Source organism: Nomascus leucogenys, chromosome 8, assembly GCF_006542625.1.
Source record: "Nomascus leucogenys isolate Asia chromosome 8, Asia_NLE_v1, whole genome shotgun sequence".
Classification (NCBI taxonomy): Eukaryota; Metazoa; Chordata; class Mammalia; order Primates; family Hylobatidae; genus Nomascus; species Nomascus leucogenys.
The window spans coordinates 74,707,841-74,721,617 of record NC_044388.1 but is presented as its reverse complement, the minus strand read 5'-3'; the positions used below and the strand labels follow the sequence as shown (position 1 = coordinate 74,721,617).

The 13,777-nt window shown below is 43.7% G+C and overlaps 1 non-coding gene and 1 pseudogene across 2 annotated transcripts in view; one reads left to right on the top strand and one right to left on the bottom strand.

Annotated features, from left to right (window-relative positions):
• LOC100599006 overlaps nt 1-13,777 on the top strand; it is a 39,997-nt pseudogene that overhangs the window by 24,221 nt on the left and 1,999 nt on the right. The window contains exon 2 of the transcript XR_001116325.1: nt 11,304-11,764. The product of XR_001116325.1 is annotated as a histone H3.3 type 1-like (transcript). The remainder of the gene's footprint in view (nt 1-11,303; nt 11,765-13,777) is intronic.
• Nucleotides 10,211-10,282, bottom strand: TRNAM-CAU. Its single transcript has one exon. It is a non-coding gene; the product is annotated as a tRNA-Met (tRNA).

The window sequence follows — 13,777 nt, the reverse complement described above, 5'->3', positions numbered from 1 at the left end:
ACATGACCTCACCTCCATACTTCATCACACTGAATTACTTGTAGTTCCTTAAAAACCTTTAACTATTATGCTTCCTTGTATTTATTTCTTTTTGCTAGGGTGCTCTTCTCGGCTATATTGCAAGTTCTTAGTCATTCAAGTTTTGGCTCAAAACCTGCCACCATTTCAGAATCAGACAATTGCCAGGGCAAAATTAATGCAGCAACCCTGTTTTAGTTTTCATTTATCCCTGTAGATAAGTGCCATGGTGATGACCCTTACTAAAATATCAGAATGTTCACATACTTACTGGGTAATAATGTTATTCTATATATCTCAAGTAGTGAGTCACTATGGACTAGGTTGTCAGCATATTTAAAGTAAGTATGATGATTCATGATGTGCACCTGGTGTCTGGTTCCACATGGCTGGCCACATGGTAGCTATGACTAGCTCCCCTTAACAACTTTGACTCTAATGCCCAAGTGGACTTTGCTATGCAAGCACATGCGTGCAGTTCACAATTGGAGAGAAAGCGCTTTCCTATCCTCAATGAAGACGTTGGATGAGAAAGCCTTCTTTAGCCTTCACCTGTTGGAGGCCAAAGGAATGAGGGACGTGACCAACTCAATATACCACTGGAGGCTATATGAGCAAACAGCAAACTGCTCTCATGAAAGCAGGATGTTGGCAAACTGACAACTGCATCTGTCACCAGAAGGAATGCTGAGGGCAATCACGTCCCAGGCACCGTGTTCCTTAAGGTTATCTATAGGAACATCTGGAGTCTGTTGAACAAAGAAAGCAATCATGTGAGCCTGTGATAAATCAAGTAGCTGATGGACAGTTACCCCTTCCTCCCTGTTCACTCCACCTAATAAATACGAAGGGCTGTAGAAGCTCAGGGCCCTTGTTCTCTAGAAGCAAGGAGCCCCCAACCCCTTCTTTTAAACAAATTCTTTTGTCTTTATGTTCATTTCTGCGTTTGTCCTCCTTCGTTCAGTCCTACAGTAACAGTCACGAGTGGTGCCCAAACAGAGACTTGAATGAAGGTCTACTGGAGCAGAGAAAGTGAAACTGATCAGATGAACCCCAGGACGAATCAGCCAGCAGAGGATATAAAGTCAGTGCCCTGAGGAGGTACTGGGAGCGGGAAGTTTCTGAATCAGGGTAACATGGGGCAGAATTTGTCTATGGAGGAGCAACATTATGTGCAGTTGCTTAATGCTCAGGTTAGCTCTCAAACACTAAGCTTCTGCAGGAGTTTATTATGCATAACCCATGGTTTCCATAGACAGGCACCCTCAATGTGGAAAACTGGAACCCAGTAGGAGAAGGATTAAAACGGGCTCATCAAAAAGGTCTCAAAGTTGATCCTTCTGTTTTCTCTGTTTGTGGTTTAGTCTGTACTGTCCTTCTGCCATTGTCCCCTTCTTATTCTGCTGGACCACAGGAGCCATGTTCTGAATCTCAAAAATTGAAGGAATCTTTTGTCCTACCCCCAGCATGCATTGAAAATGATAAACAGGAGGCCAGGCACGGTGGCTCACGCCTGTAATCCCAGCACTTTGGGAGGCTGAGGCGGGCGGATCATGAGGTCAGGAGATTGAGACCATCCTGGCTAACACAGTGAAACTCTGTCTCTACTAAAAATGCAAGGAAATTAGCCAGGCGTGGTGGTGGGCACCTGTAGTCCCAGCTACTCGGGAGGCTGAGGCAGGAGAATGGCGTGAACCTGGGAGGCCGAGCTTGCAGTGAGCTGAGATCGTGCCACTGCACTCCAGCCTAGGCGATGGAGTGAGACTGTCTCAAAAAAAAAAAAAAAAAAAAAGATAAACAGGAAAGGATGAAAATTGGCCAGTACTGTCCCCCCAATAGCAGAAACATCTGTACTGCCTCCTTCAGTAGCAGAAAGAGACCCCAATACAAAGAATTCTTTGTGCTGCTGCCATAGCTGGAGAGCCCCTAGGACCTTGCGCTTTTCCTATTTCCGTAAGGCCCGATCAGAATAATCCACAGCAGTTTACTTATGAACACACCCCGGTAGAGTTTAAGTTGTTGAAGGAATTAAAAGCTAGTGTAGTTAATAATGGAATACAGAGCCCATTTACTTTAGGATTGCTAGAATCTGTACTCGGTGCTATGTGCCTTCCACCCTTTGATATAAAGCATTTGGCTCGCGCTTGTTTGTCTGCTAGTGCATATCTGACATGGAATTTAAAGTGGCTAGAACTGTGTGCTGACCAGGCTAGACAGAATCTTGCTGCCGGACATGGGGACATTACAGAGGATATGCAACTGTGTAATGGCCCTTATTCAGATCTGCTGAAACAATTGACACTCCCAGGCGCTGCTTACAAGCAGTCTGCCTTGGCCGCTAAACGAGCCTGGGACACCATTCCAGAGCAAAGAGTCCCAGTACAATCTTTTCTACAAGTTACACAAGGGTCGCAGGAGTCCTATGCACATTTTGTTGTACGATTACAAGAGGCAGTGAGGCATCAGATTCCTCATACCACTGCTGCAGAAGTGCTTACTTTGACTCTAGCTTTTGAAAATGTAAATACAGATTGTAAACGTGCTCTGGCACCTGTGAGGTGTACAAAGATCTTAGGAAATTTTCTCAAAGCCTGTCAGGATGTGGGAACTGAACTCCATCTTTTCTACAATGTTGGCTCAAGTAATGGCTAATTTAGTAGTAAACAAATCTAGAAAGGGCCAAGGATCAAGCCCTAAAGTAGGAAAATGTTATAATTGTGGAAAAATTGGACATTTCAAAAAAGAATGCCGTCAGACCTCTGGGCAGAGAGGATCTTATAATGCAGTTCTCCCCGACAGAAAAAACACCAGGACTTTTCACTCGTAATAAAGGAAATCATTGGGTTAGTCAATGCCGCTCAAAATTTCATCAGAATAGCACCCCCGTCAGGAAACGAGAAGGGGGCCTGGATCCGGGCCCCTCAAACAATGAGGGCATTCCCTATCCAGGCCACAACCCCATTTCAGGCATGGGGTCCCAGAACATTGATTCCCGCTCCCCAGGAACACCCAGAAGCACAGGATTAGATCTCCCAGTCAGAGAACGGGTTACATCTGTTGGAGGAGACAAACCCACGAAGATTCCCACTGGTATTTGGGGACCTTTGCCAACAGGATATATGGGATTAATTTTGGGCAAAAGCCGTCTTCACTTACAGGGCATTACCATGGTCCCCAGAGTTGTTGACTCTGATTATGAAAGAGAAATTCAAGTAGTAGTAATGTCACAAGATCTTTGGGTTTTTGAACTGGGAGAATATACTGCTCAACTATTGCTTATTCCCTGCAAGTTACACGCTTCCCCATGAAAGGAAAAACGAGGGAATCAAGGATTTGGAAGTACAACGAGGCAGTAAATTTATCTATCACAACCCATAGCGTTTAATCGACCCACCTGTACAGTGCAAATTAAAGGAAAGAAGTTCTATGGGCTTATGGATACGGGAGCTGATATGTCAGTAATATCCAAACACTATTGGCCCACCATCTTGACCCCTGCAATTAACTTCTACATCCCTAGTGGGACTAGGAAAGCTCAAAGTGTTCAATGGAATGCTGAGATTTTATCCTGTCTCAGACCGCATGGACAGTCATGTACTTTTCAACCTTATGTCGCAAATATAGCTGTTAACCTATGGGGCCGAGATTTACTGACAGCATGGAATATGAGACTTAAAAATGAAACTATTGATAATCCAGGATTTAAAATGTTAAAGAAAATGGGATTCAGAGTGGAAAAGGCTTAGGAAAGCCCCTGCAGGGAAATCCTGATCCAATATCAGTAACTGGACAAAACAGAAAAGGGCTAGTTTATCAGGATTTTTGGCGGGGGTCATTGATATTTCTCCTCCACTCACTGCTTTGCCGCTAGAGTGGCTGACTGACAACCTGTGTGGGTGGATCAGTGGCCCCTATCACAGGAGAAACTGATGCAACTCCATCAGCTAGTGAGAGAGCAATTGGAAGCAGAACATACAGAATAGTCATCCCCTGGTATTCACCAGTATTTGTGATCCAAAAATGTCAGGAAAATGGCGACTGCTACATGATTTGAGAGCTATTAATGCACAGATTAAACCAATGGTTGCATTACAGCAAGGTCTGCCATCCCCAGCAGCCATTCCAAGAGATTGGCCTCTTGTAGTAATAGGTCTTAAAGGTTTTTTTTTTTTTTTTTTTTTTTACTATACCATTACACAAAAAGGATAAGCCTCAATTTGCCTTCTCTGTGCCTTCTATTAATCAAAGAGAGCCTGTCTCTCGTCATCAGTGAAAAGTTTTAGCCCAAGGCATGCTCAACAGTCCTATTATGTCCGCATTTTGTAGGAAAAGCTTTAAAGGAGCCTCGCAATATATTTCCCAATGCCTACATCATTCATTATATGGATGATATTCTTTTGGCCGCTCCTACAGATCAAATGTTACATCAGTTATTCAGGGAACTAAAACGAGCCTTGACTGCATGGAATCTCAAAATAGCTCCTGAAAAGGTGCAAACAACCTCCCCATACCAGTACTTAGGTATTATTGTTACTGGAAGAAGTGTTCGGCCTCAGAAAGTAACTCTCTGTAGGGACAGGGTACAAACTCTGAATGACTTCCAACAATTATTAGGGGATATCAATTGGCTGTGCCCGATGCTAGGTATTGCCATCTACCAACTCACACACATTTATCAAACCCTCCAAAGAGATTCTTCATTAGATTCTCCTCGGCAACTTACTAAGGAGGCAGAAGCTGAGTGACAGCTTGTAGAGCAGATCCTTCAGCAACAACATGCCTCCCAGCTACAGCCACAAAAGCCTTTGCTTTTGTTTATTCTTCCTACCCCCCATTCTCCATCAGGATTTTTAGGCCAATTCATAGACAAATCTGTAATGGTAATATAATGGCTTTTTTTTTATTCAATCAGACAGTGAAATCTTTGCAAGTTTATCTTTCCTTAATTACTCAACTTATAACAATAGGTAGGCATAGATAAAAAATGCTTACGGGATATGATCCTGATAAAATTACTGCTCCCTTGGATTCCCAACAACAGGTCGCAGCATGGGAAATGTCAACTGCATGGCAAATTGCTTTTGCAGATTTTGTGGGAATAATAGATAACCATTATCCATCGGACAAGATTTTGCAATTTTATAAAGTTCACCCTTTTATCCTCCCTGTAATTACTCATCACAAGCCCATTCCAGGTGGAAAGACATATTTTACCGATGTCTCTTACAAAGGACGCACAGCTATTTATGCAACTAAGCGTACTCAAACAATAAAGATCTCTGGAGTTTCAGCTCAATGCTCAGAGTTAATGGCAGTTATTCAGGTTTTAGAGCTCACGGCTTTATCTCCTATTAATATTGTTTGTGATTCAGCCTATGTTGTAAATGCAGCTAGTTGCATTGAGACTGCCACTATTAAAGGCATCCTAGAACCAGAGCTGCTTAATTTGTTTCTAAGACTTCAACAAGCTATTCTCTCTTCTGCTGCTCCTATTCGCTCTCACACGCAACTTCTTGGACCACTATCTCAAGGTAATGATAAAGCAGATAAATTAATTGGTTCTGTATTTCAACAAGCCCAAGCTTCCCATGCATTACTGCATAAAAACACCTCTGCCCTTACTCATACGTTTCATCTGCCTTGCAGCCAAGCTCAAGCTATTGTGCAAGCCTGCCCCACTTGTCAGCATGTCCCTGGTGTTGCACCCGTGGAAGGATGCGACCCACGAGGCTTGGCTCCAAATGAAATCTGGCAGATGGATGTTGCACATACAGCAGTCTTTGGCAAACTTAGCTATGTTCACGTGACTATAGACACCTACTCCAATATGTTACATGCCACATGTCAAACAGGGTGAACTGCTGGCCATGTCCAATGGCATTGTTTGTTGTCATTCGCCCATATGGGGGTCTCTAAACAATTAAAAACTGACAATGGACCTGCTTATGTTAGTTGTGCTTTTCAAAATTTTTTACAGTTATGGGCAATCACTCATAAAACAGGAATTCCTTACAATCCCCAAGGACAAGACATTATAGAGCGGGCACATCAAACACTACAGCATATGTTGAGAAAAAAAGGGGGAATAGGAGACCAGCTACCACCTTAAACAAAATTACATTTAGCCTAGTTTACTTTAAATTTTTTGATGCCTGGTGTGGATGGTAAGAGTCCGGCAGAACAACATTGGCAAGTGTTAGAGGGAAAGAGGCAAGTTTATCCAAAGGTGTTATGGAAATCCCCGGAAGAAGGACAATGGAAAGGCGCAGTGGATTTGCTGATGTGGGGATGAGGGTATGCTTGTGTTTCTACAGGAGATGGACAAACTGTGTAGGTGCCCTCCAGGTATGTGCAACCATGGAACGGGAGACTGGAGGGATCCATGGATCGCAACTATGAGCCCGGTTCCCCCAGTAGAAGCCATAGGCCAGTTGAATCTGAATGCGAAGATGGAACGAGGGCCGACTGGAGTCACATTGACATCCACCCTCATAACATGGGGACAGATCAAGAAAACCACGCAGAAAGCTGAGAAAATGCTGGAGTGCCAGGCTCAGGCAAAAACCCCTGACTCGATGTTCTTGGCCATGCTAGCTGTAGTGTCCTGTGCGGTTTGTTTCCCCTGTGTAGAAGCAAAAACGTGTTGGGTATATGTTCCTAACCCCTGAGTAGTGCGACCTGTACTCTGGAGTGACACTCCTCCTGAGGTATATCATGATCAGGGAGCATGGACCCCAGGACCCCTAACTCCCCCTGACACAGAACAATTAGACTCTCAGAACAATAGTATCAATTACACCGCCCCATTGGAGGGACTCCCTTTATGCATCACCAAGGACACATCGCTCAATGGCAGTTGCCTTGCAGTCCAATCCCAGGCATGGTTGAGTCACCATGGAAAAATTATGTACCTATTAGGCCTTAGCTCTATTAATATTACTGGTGGATTTACTAATCCCTCCAGGCCCCATCGTCCAAATTGTATTGATTATACAGAATGGGCTCCCTTCAATAATTCTCACCCCCCTCCTTGGATCCAGTGTCTTAACCCCTTAGCTAGACAAGTCTATGTTAATGGGAGACATTATTGACTGGGGTCCCTGTGGTCATTTGGATGGGAGACGTGAGAATCAGACCTCATGGCACAAACTTCGCTGCCACTGGTGGTGAACATTTAACATTTCTTCGCTATATCGCATTAGGATTCAATCCTAATCTGCCAGGCAACTTGCTTGGCATGGAACAGGCTTTAGTCTGCCTTTGCCTCAGTGGCATCATCAAGGAAAGAGGGGCCCAACTCAGCAGTCAATATGGAAGTTAGCACTCCCATTTATGAATGGCAGCATCTGGGTCAGGATACTATCCAATAATAGTAATAGGACTCAACACAGTTTTAATGTTACCTTTGTAAGAAATATTACTACTTAATTTACAGTTTGTGTTTTTAATCCCTGTATCTTTCTGGCAGCTAAAAAGGACCAACTCCAGGTAAACGTCACCCAATTGACTTGTGACTCCTGTCAACTGTATCACTGCATAAATCATAGCACGATACAAACGCACAACATATCCACCTTAGTAATTCCGGGTCGCATTCCCAGACTATGGATTCCTGTCAGTTTGTTTGAGCCTTGGGTGGCTATCCCCGCTTTACATTTTGTACAACTCCTTCTTACTCAGCTCACTCATTGTGCTTGTAGAGCCTTAGGCATGGTAATTTTTGCTACAGTCTCCCTAGTTACACTAATAACCTCTGTTATAGTGTCCTCAGTAGCACTGCACAGCTCTATTCAAACAGCTCAATATGTGAAAAATTGGACGCGTATGGCCAACCAGGCACGGACGCTTCAAAATAAAATTAACACCAAAATACAAACAGAGGTGGCAATGTTAAAGACTACTCTCCTGTGGCTAGGAGAACAAATACAACGTTTGCAGGTGCAGCAGCAATTGCATTGTCATTTTAACCATACTGATATTTGTGTAACTAATTTGTGTAATATAATCAAAGTGAATATCCACGGAGACTTGTAAAGGCCCATTTGCAGGGGCTTTTACATCCAATGTTACTTTTGATATTAATGATTTACTGAGTAAAATTCTTGATTTGAATAGGCCAACTTAAGAGTATCAGCCCTCTTTAGGAGCTTGGACCTAATTCCAGCAAGGTTTAGAGAAGCTTAACTCTTGGACCTACTTTAAACAGCACCTCAATGTCTCTTTTATAATTATAGGAATAATGTTCTTGTGTCTCTATTTTCTGTTTATAGTCTGTAAAATCGGCTGGACCACCAACTGGCAATTGAAAGCTGCACAGCCTGGAATTGCCTTTATTCAATTAATGCAAAAACAAAAACGGGGAGATGTTGGAGGCCAAAGGAATGAGGGACGTGACCAACTCAATATACCACTGGAGGCTATATGAGCAAACAGCAAACTGTTCTCATGAAAGCAGGATGTTGGCAAACTGACAAGTGCATCTGCCACCAGAAGGAATGCTGAGGGCAATCATGTCCCAGGCACCGTGTTCCTTAAGGTTATCTATAGGAACATCTGGAGTCTGTTGAACAAAGAAAGCAATCATGTGAGCCTGTGATAAATCCAGTAGCTGACGGACAGTTACCCCTTCCTCCCTGTTCACTCTACCTAATAAATACCAAGGGCTGTAGAAGCTCAGGGCCCTTGTTCTCCAGAAGCTAGGAGACCCCGACCCCTTCTTTTAAACAAATCCTTTTGTCTTTGTCTTCATTTATGCGTTCATCCTCCTTCATTCAGTCCTATAGTAACAGCCACATTCACCTGTGTATATATATATATATTTCTGCTTTTCTTGCATTGTATCCTGTGCTATAATGAATCTTTTTTGTTTTTATTTTTAAAACATGTCCTTTAACCCAAACAAAAAATGGTCAATAGATATAATAAATCTTAACTGAGAGTATGGTGAGTCATGTGATTACTTCCGGTGAATTACTGAATTAGTGGGTGGTCATGGGATTACAAGCACTATTTTCCTTATTCCCAGTGCACTTGGTGTACAATCCTTTCACAGAACTACTGTATTGCACTCTACATATTTACTTGTTTAAAAGCATATGGACCAGGCGCGGTGGCTCAAGCCTGTATCCCAGCAGTTTGGGAGGCCGAGGCTGGCGGATTGCCTGAAGTTAGGAGTTCAAGACTAGCTTGGCCAACATGGTAAAACCCTGTCTTTATTAAAAATACAAAAATTAGCTGAGTGTGATGGCAGGCACCTGTAATCCCAGCTACTTGGGAGGCTGAGGCAGGAGAATCTCTTGAGTCCAGGAGGTGGAGGTTGCAATGAGCCAAGATTACGCCACTGCACTCCAGCCTGGGCAACAAGAGCGAGACTCCATCTCAAAAACAAACAAACAAAAAACAAAAACAACAAAAGCATATCTAGACTGTAGACTACTTAAGGTTGTTTTTTTTTTAATTAGTTCCTAATACAGTATGTGACACATAAATACCTGAATAGGAATCCTTTCTGAGAGAGAGAGGCATAAAACAGTCCACACATATGTTTAAAAACTAAGCACAGCGAATAGTTCTATTTGAGATATTAAAGGACGGTAGAGAGTAGAGACACATTTACCAGTAGGGTCCATAAAAATGTTTTTCTCAGGTCAGAGTTCAATCAGTGCTATGAAGACTCCACACCCACCTCAAAATGCAACTCATTTTCCGAGATTAAGATCCTCGTAGGTGCAAAGAATCTGTGTGGGGATTTAGGGATTGCTAGTCAATTGCCTTAACTACTTAGCAAATAGTGCTTTCTGAATTATGTATCAAAAGATATAAAACTCCATTCCTGGGCTCCCACCCCGCCCTTGGCACTCAGTTTATGGAAGCATTCTCCTTGCTTGGCAGGTTAACTTAACAACTGTCATAACTGGCTGCAACAGTGGCATAGCCACTTTGGCAACAAGATAAATTTGCTTTGTTTAGAGATGAAATATTGATTAATGACACTTGGGTGTCTATGAAAATCAAAATTGTACATGCAGAGATTGTAGTTTCACATTATTTCCCGGAAATGCTTGTAATTCTGGAAATAAAAAAAAAACTCGGCTTCATTTTGTTTTCTTCCGTTGTTTAACCTAAAAAACTGTAACATAAAAAAAAAAAGGGATCCTCAGGAAAATAGACAGGGGAAAAAAAAAGAAAGGACTAGCAGAGGATGGTTTCGATCCATCGACCTCTGGGTTATGGGCCCAGCACGCTTCCGCTGCGCCACTCTGCTGCTTCGCCAAGAAAGTTCTCTCACAGTACTCTTAACTACTTACAGGCGATGCGTTCAGACTACCTCATAATTTAAGAAAAAGCCTACGAGCAGTTGCCTACTTAATACTTTGGCTGCCACAGCTTGCCCACTCACTTTGGAAAAAGGCATCTACCAGAATCAAACAGAAAACAAAACTAGGGATAGAAAAGTAAGTATCGGTACACTAGTGGGCCAGGCGCAGTAGCTCACGCCTGTAGTCACTGCACTTTCGAAGACCAAGGCAGGCAACATAGTGAGACCCTCTCTCAATAAAATAAAAAAGGGAAAAAAAAACCCCACCCGAAACCTACACACTGGGTGCAGTTGTGAGGGGCAGTTAGATATTTAAATGACAATTACAAATTTTAATAAGCAGAGAAAGAAGAGAACAAACTGGGAATAGAATCAGGCCTCCGCGCGGAGGGCGATAATTCTACCACGAATCACGAACTACCATGCCTTCGCCATCGGGAAGAAAACCCTTTCGGTTATGTTTCCCTTGGCTTGGTGATGGAGAGGGTGAAATCTTGCAGTTTTCAAACACTTCCGAAGGGGGGTTTCAGTCCGCATGTGCTTTACAGCAGGCAGCAGAAATGCCAGTCACTGTGACCTTGGGGACAAACTACTCCTCAGGCTTCCGGTCTTGTGGACCGAGGCTCCTCTCCAATCGTCCTAAAGCAACTGAAGCAACAATTGATAATAATTTAAACATGTTAATTTCTTTAATTTGATTTGGTTGTTAAAACAGCCTTAAAACTCCTATTCCTATTTCCCAGCAATTGCGAGAGACGCCTCCGCGGAGCGGGCGCTCAGATGCCAAAGGCTGGAGTCGTTGGTGACGTCATCCAGATCTGGGCTATGTAGGGTGGGGCCGAGAAGCAGGACCAAAGTTCCCGTATGCGCGCTTTCAGTCTTCAATTAGGTCCGAATGCTCTGCATATAAAGGCGTTGCTTTGCTTTAGCGTTTAGGTTTCTTAAGCTGCTTGGGGGAGTTAATTAGTTATGTCTGGCCGTGGTAAGGGTGGAAAAGGTTTGGGTAAAGGAGGCGCCAAGCGTCACCGCAAGGTTTTGCGCGACAATATTCAGGGCATCACTAAGCCAGCTATCCGGCGCCTTGCTCGTCGCGGCGGTGTCAAGCGAATTTCTGGCCTTATCTATGAGGAGACTCGCGGCGTTCTGAAGGTGTTCCTGGAGAACGTGATTCGTGACGCTGTCACTTACACAGAGCACGCCAAACGCAAGACTGTGACAGCAATGGATGTGGTTTACGCGCTGAAGCGACAGGGGCGCACTCTTTACGGCTTTGGTGGCTAAACCTCCTTGCTCCACTCTATTTTCATTTTCAACCAAAGGCCCTTTTCAGGGCCGCCCACTTTTTTCGTAAAAGAGCGGACATCTTGTTATCCTGCTTTGTTCCAGGTTTTTGCTGAGTAGTTACTGTGCACGTGTGTTGATTTGCAGGTAATGTTTAACTACTCATGGTTAATCTCGCATGTTTAGGATTTGGGCATAAAGTACTTAAAGCTACTGTTTCCTGCTTGTGGGTAGTTGGTATGTGAAATACGTTTAGTTTTTTGTGACACCTTAACACATTAGGTATCAGCGAGTAAGCTGGGTTGGCACAGTTTATAATTCCCGTGGGCCTTCCCCTTTCAGTTTAAGCTTGAAGTGTTCGTAAGGTTCTCAAGGACTACAGAAGTTGGAAACGGAGAGACTGCAAGTTACCCTTTTCAAAATGGCGGGAAGGGCTAAGAACAAAGAAAGCTCGCACCCAGGCGGCGGGCTTTAAACAGGCGAATCCGTGAGCGCAACACATCTGCCTAAGTAGGATCGCAGACCTAAGTCCAGGCGGCGTGCACGCTGCTGATTTTGTCTTGGTGACAAAACTTTGGTCAACAAAAGGCAATGTGGGGTAACAATATAAATGTTTACTCGAGAGCTTGCAAGTATTGTTTCCAATAGATCTAAAATGTGTTTCTGAATATTACGAAAACATTAAAAGGTAGGTAGAGTATCGCTTAGTGAGCAATATAGAAACATCACCATAACTTTTTTTGTTGTTGAGGCGGAGTTTTGCTCTTTCATCCAGGCTGGAGTGCAGTAGCGCGATTTCGGCTCACCGCAACCTCCGCCTTACGGTTTCAAGCGATTCTCCTGCCTCAGCCTCCTGAATAGCTGGTATTACAGCCGCCCGCCAAATTTTTGTGTTTTTAGTAGAGATGGGGTTTCACCATGTTGGCTAGGCTGGTCTCGAACTCCTGATCTCGTGATCCGCCCGCCTCGACCTCCCAAAAGTGTTGGGATTACAGGCATGAGGCACTGCGCCCGGCCACCAAAACTTAAAATTCTTAACCAGCAATGATCGCCTTTTGAAAAAGTATACATTCAGGCGTCAGGACAATGATTTGCTAGAGACCAAACCTGTAGGAGATTTGGATTGGCTTTTTTTTTTTTCCTTTTTTGAGGCGGAGTCTCACTCTGTCGCCATGCTGGAGTGAAGTGGCGTGATCTCGGCTCACTGGAACTTCTGCCTCCCCGGTTCAAGCGATTCTACTGCCTCAGCCTCCCAAGTGGTGGCTCGCGCCACCACGCCCAGCTAATTTTTGTATTTTTTCGTATAGGTGGGGTTTCACCATGTTGGCCAGGATGGTTTCCATCTCTTGAGCTCCTGATCCGCCCGCCTCAGCTTCCCAAAGTGTTGGGATTACAGGTGTGAGCCACTGCGCCCGGCCTGGATTGGCTTTTCTAATGGTATCATTTTCCTTGGCTTCTATACTCTGTCCTGAACAGAAGTGACTTTTATATACTTAGTTGAAATCAGGTTAATATGCTTGTCAGGAACAGTTTATATGTACATACTGGTGCACCACATCAGAGACACATGTCTGGTTTATCTACGTTGAAGAGAATAGGACAATTGCTGGTTTAGGATGATTGTTCCATTGTAAAATCAGATTTTTCCTCTTTGTGGTCAGCAAGCAAATTATAGGGTTATAACTTTGAAATCGAGAAAATCAATGGAGTTACTTTGAGTTTCATCTTTTTTAAAGATGCGGACTTGTTCATTAATATGAAAAGAACGATGTTATCGGAGCTAAGGCACTGGTTTGTATGAGGATAGAAATTTAACAACAACAAAAATTGAGCAAGTAACGTATGCCAGGTACTGTTCATGGCTCAGAGAATTATAGGAGTGAATGACAGTGAACAAAACAGTATTTTCTGTATGCATGGAGTCTGTTGGGTGTGCGTTCACACACAAAGTAAGTGAAACTGTATCAGATGGTGCTAAGTGCTATCACTGAAACAGGCTAAAGACGAGGGAGGAGGTGATGTTTAATTAATTATTTTTTTGAGATAGGGTCTTGCTCTGTTGCCCAGGCTGCAGTGCAGTGGCGCGATCTCGGCACATTCCACCACCACCTCGCTTAGGTTCAAGCAATTCTAGTGTCTCAGCCTCCTGAGTAGCTGGGA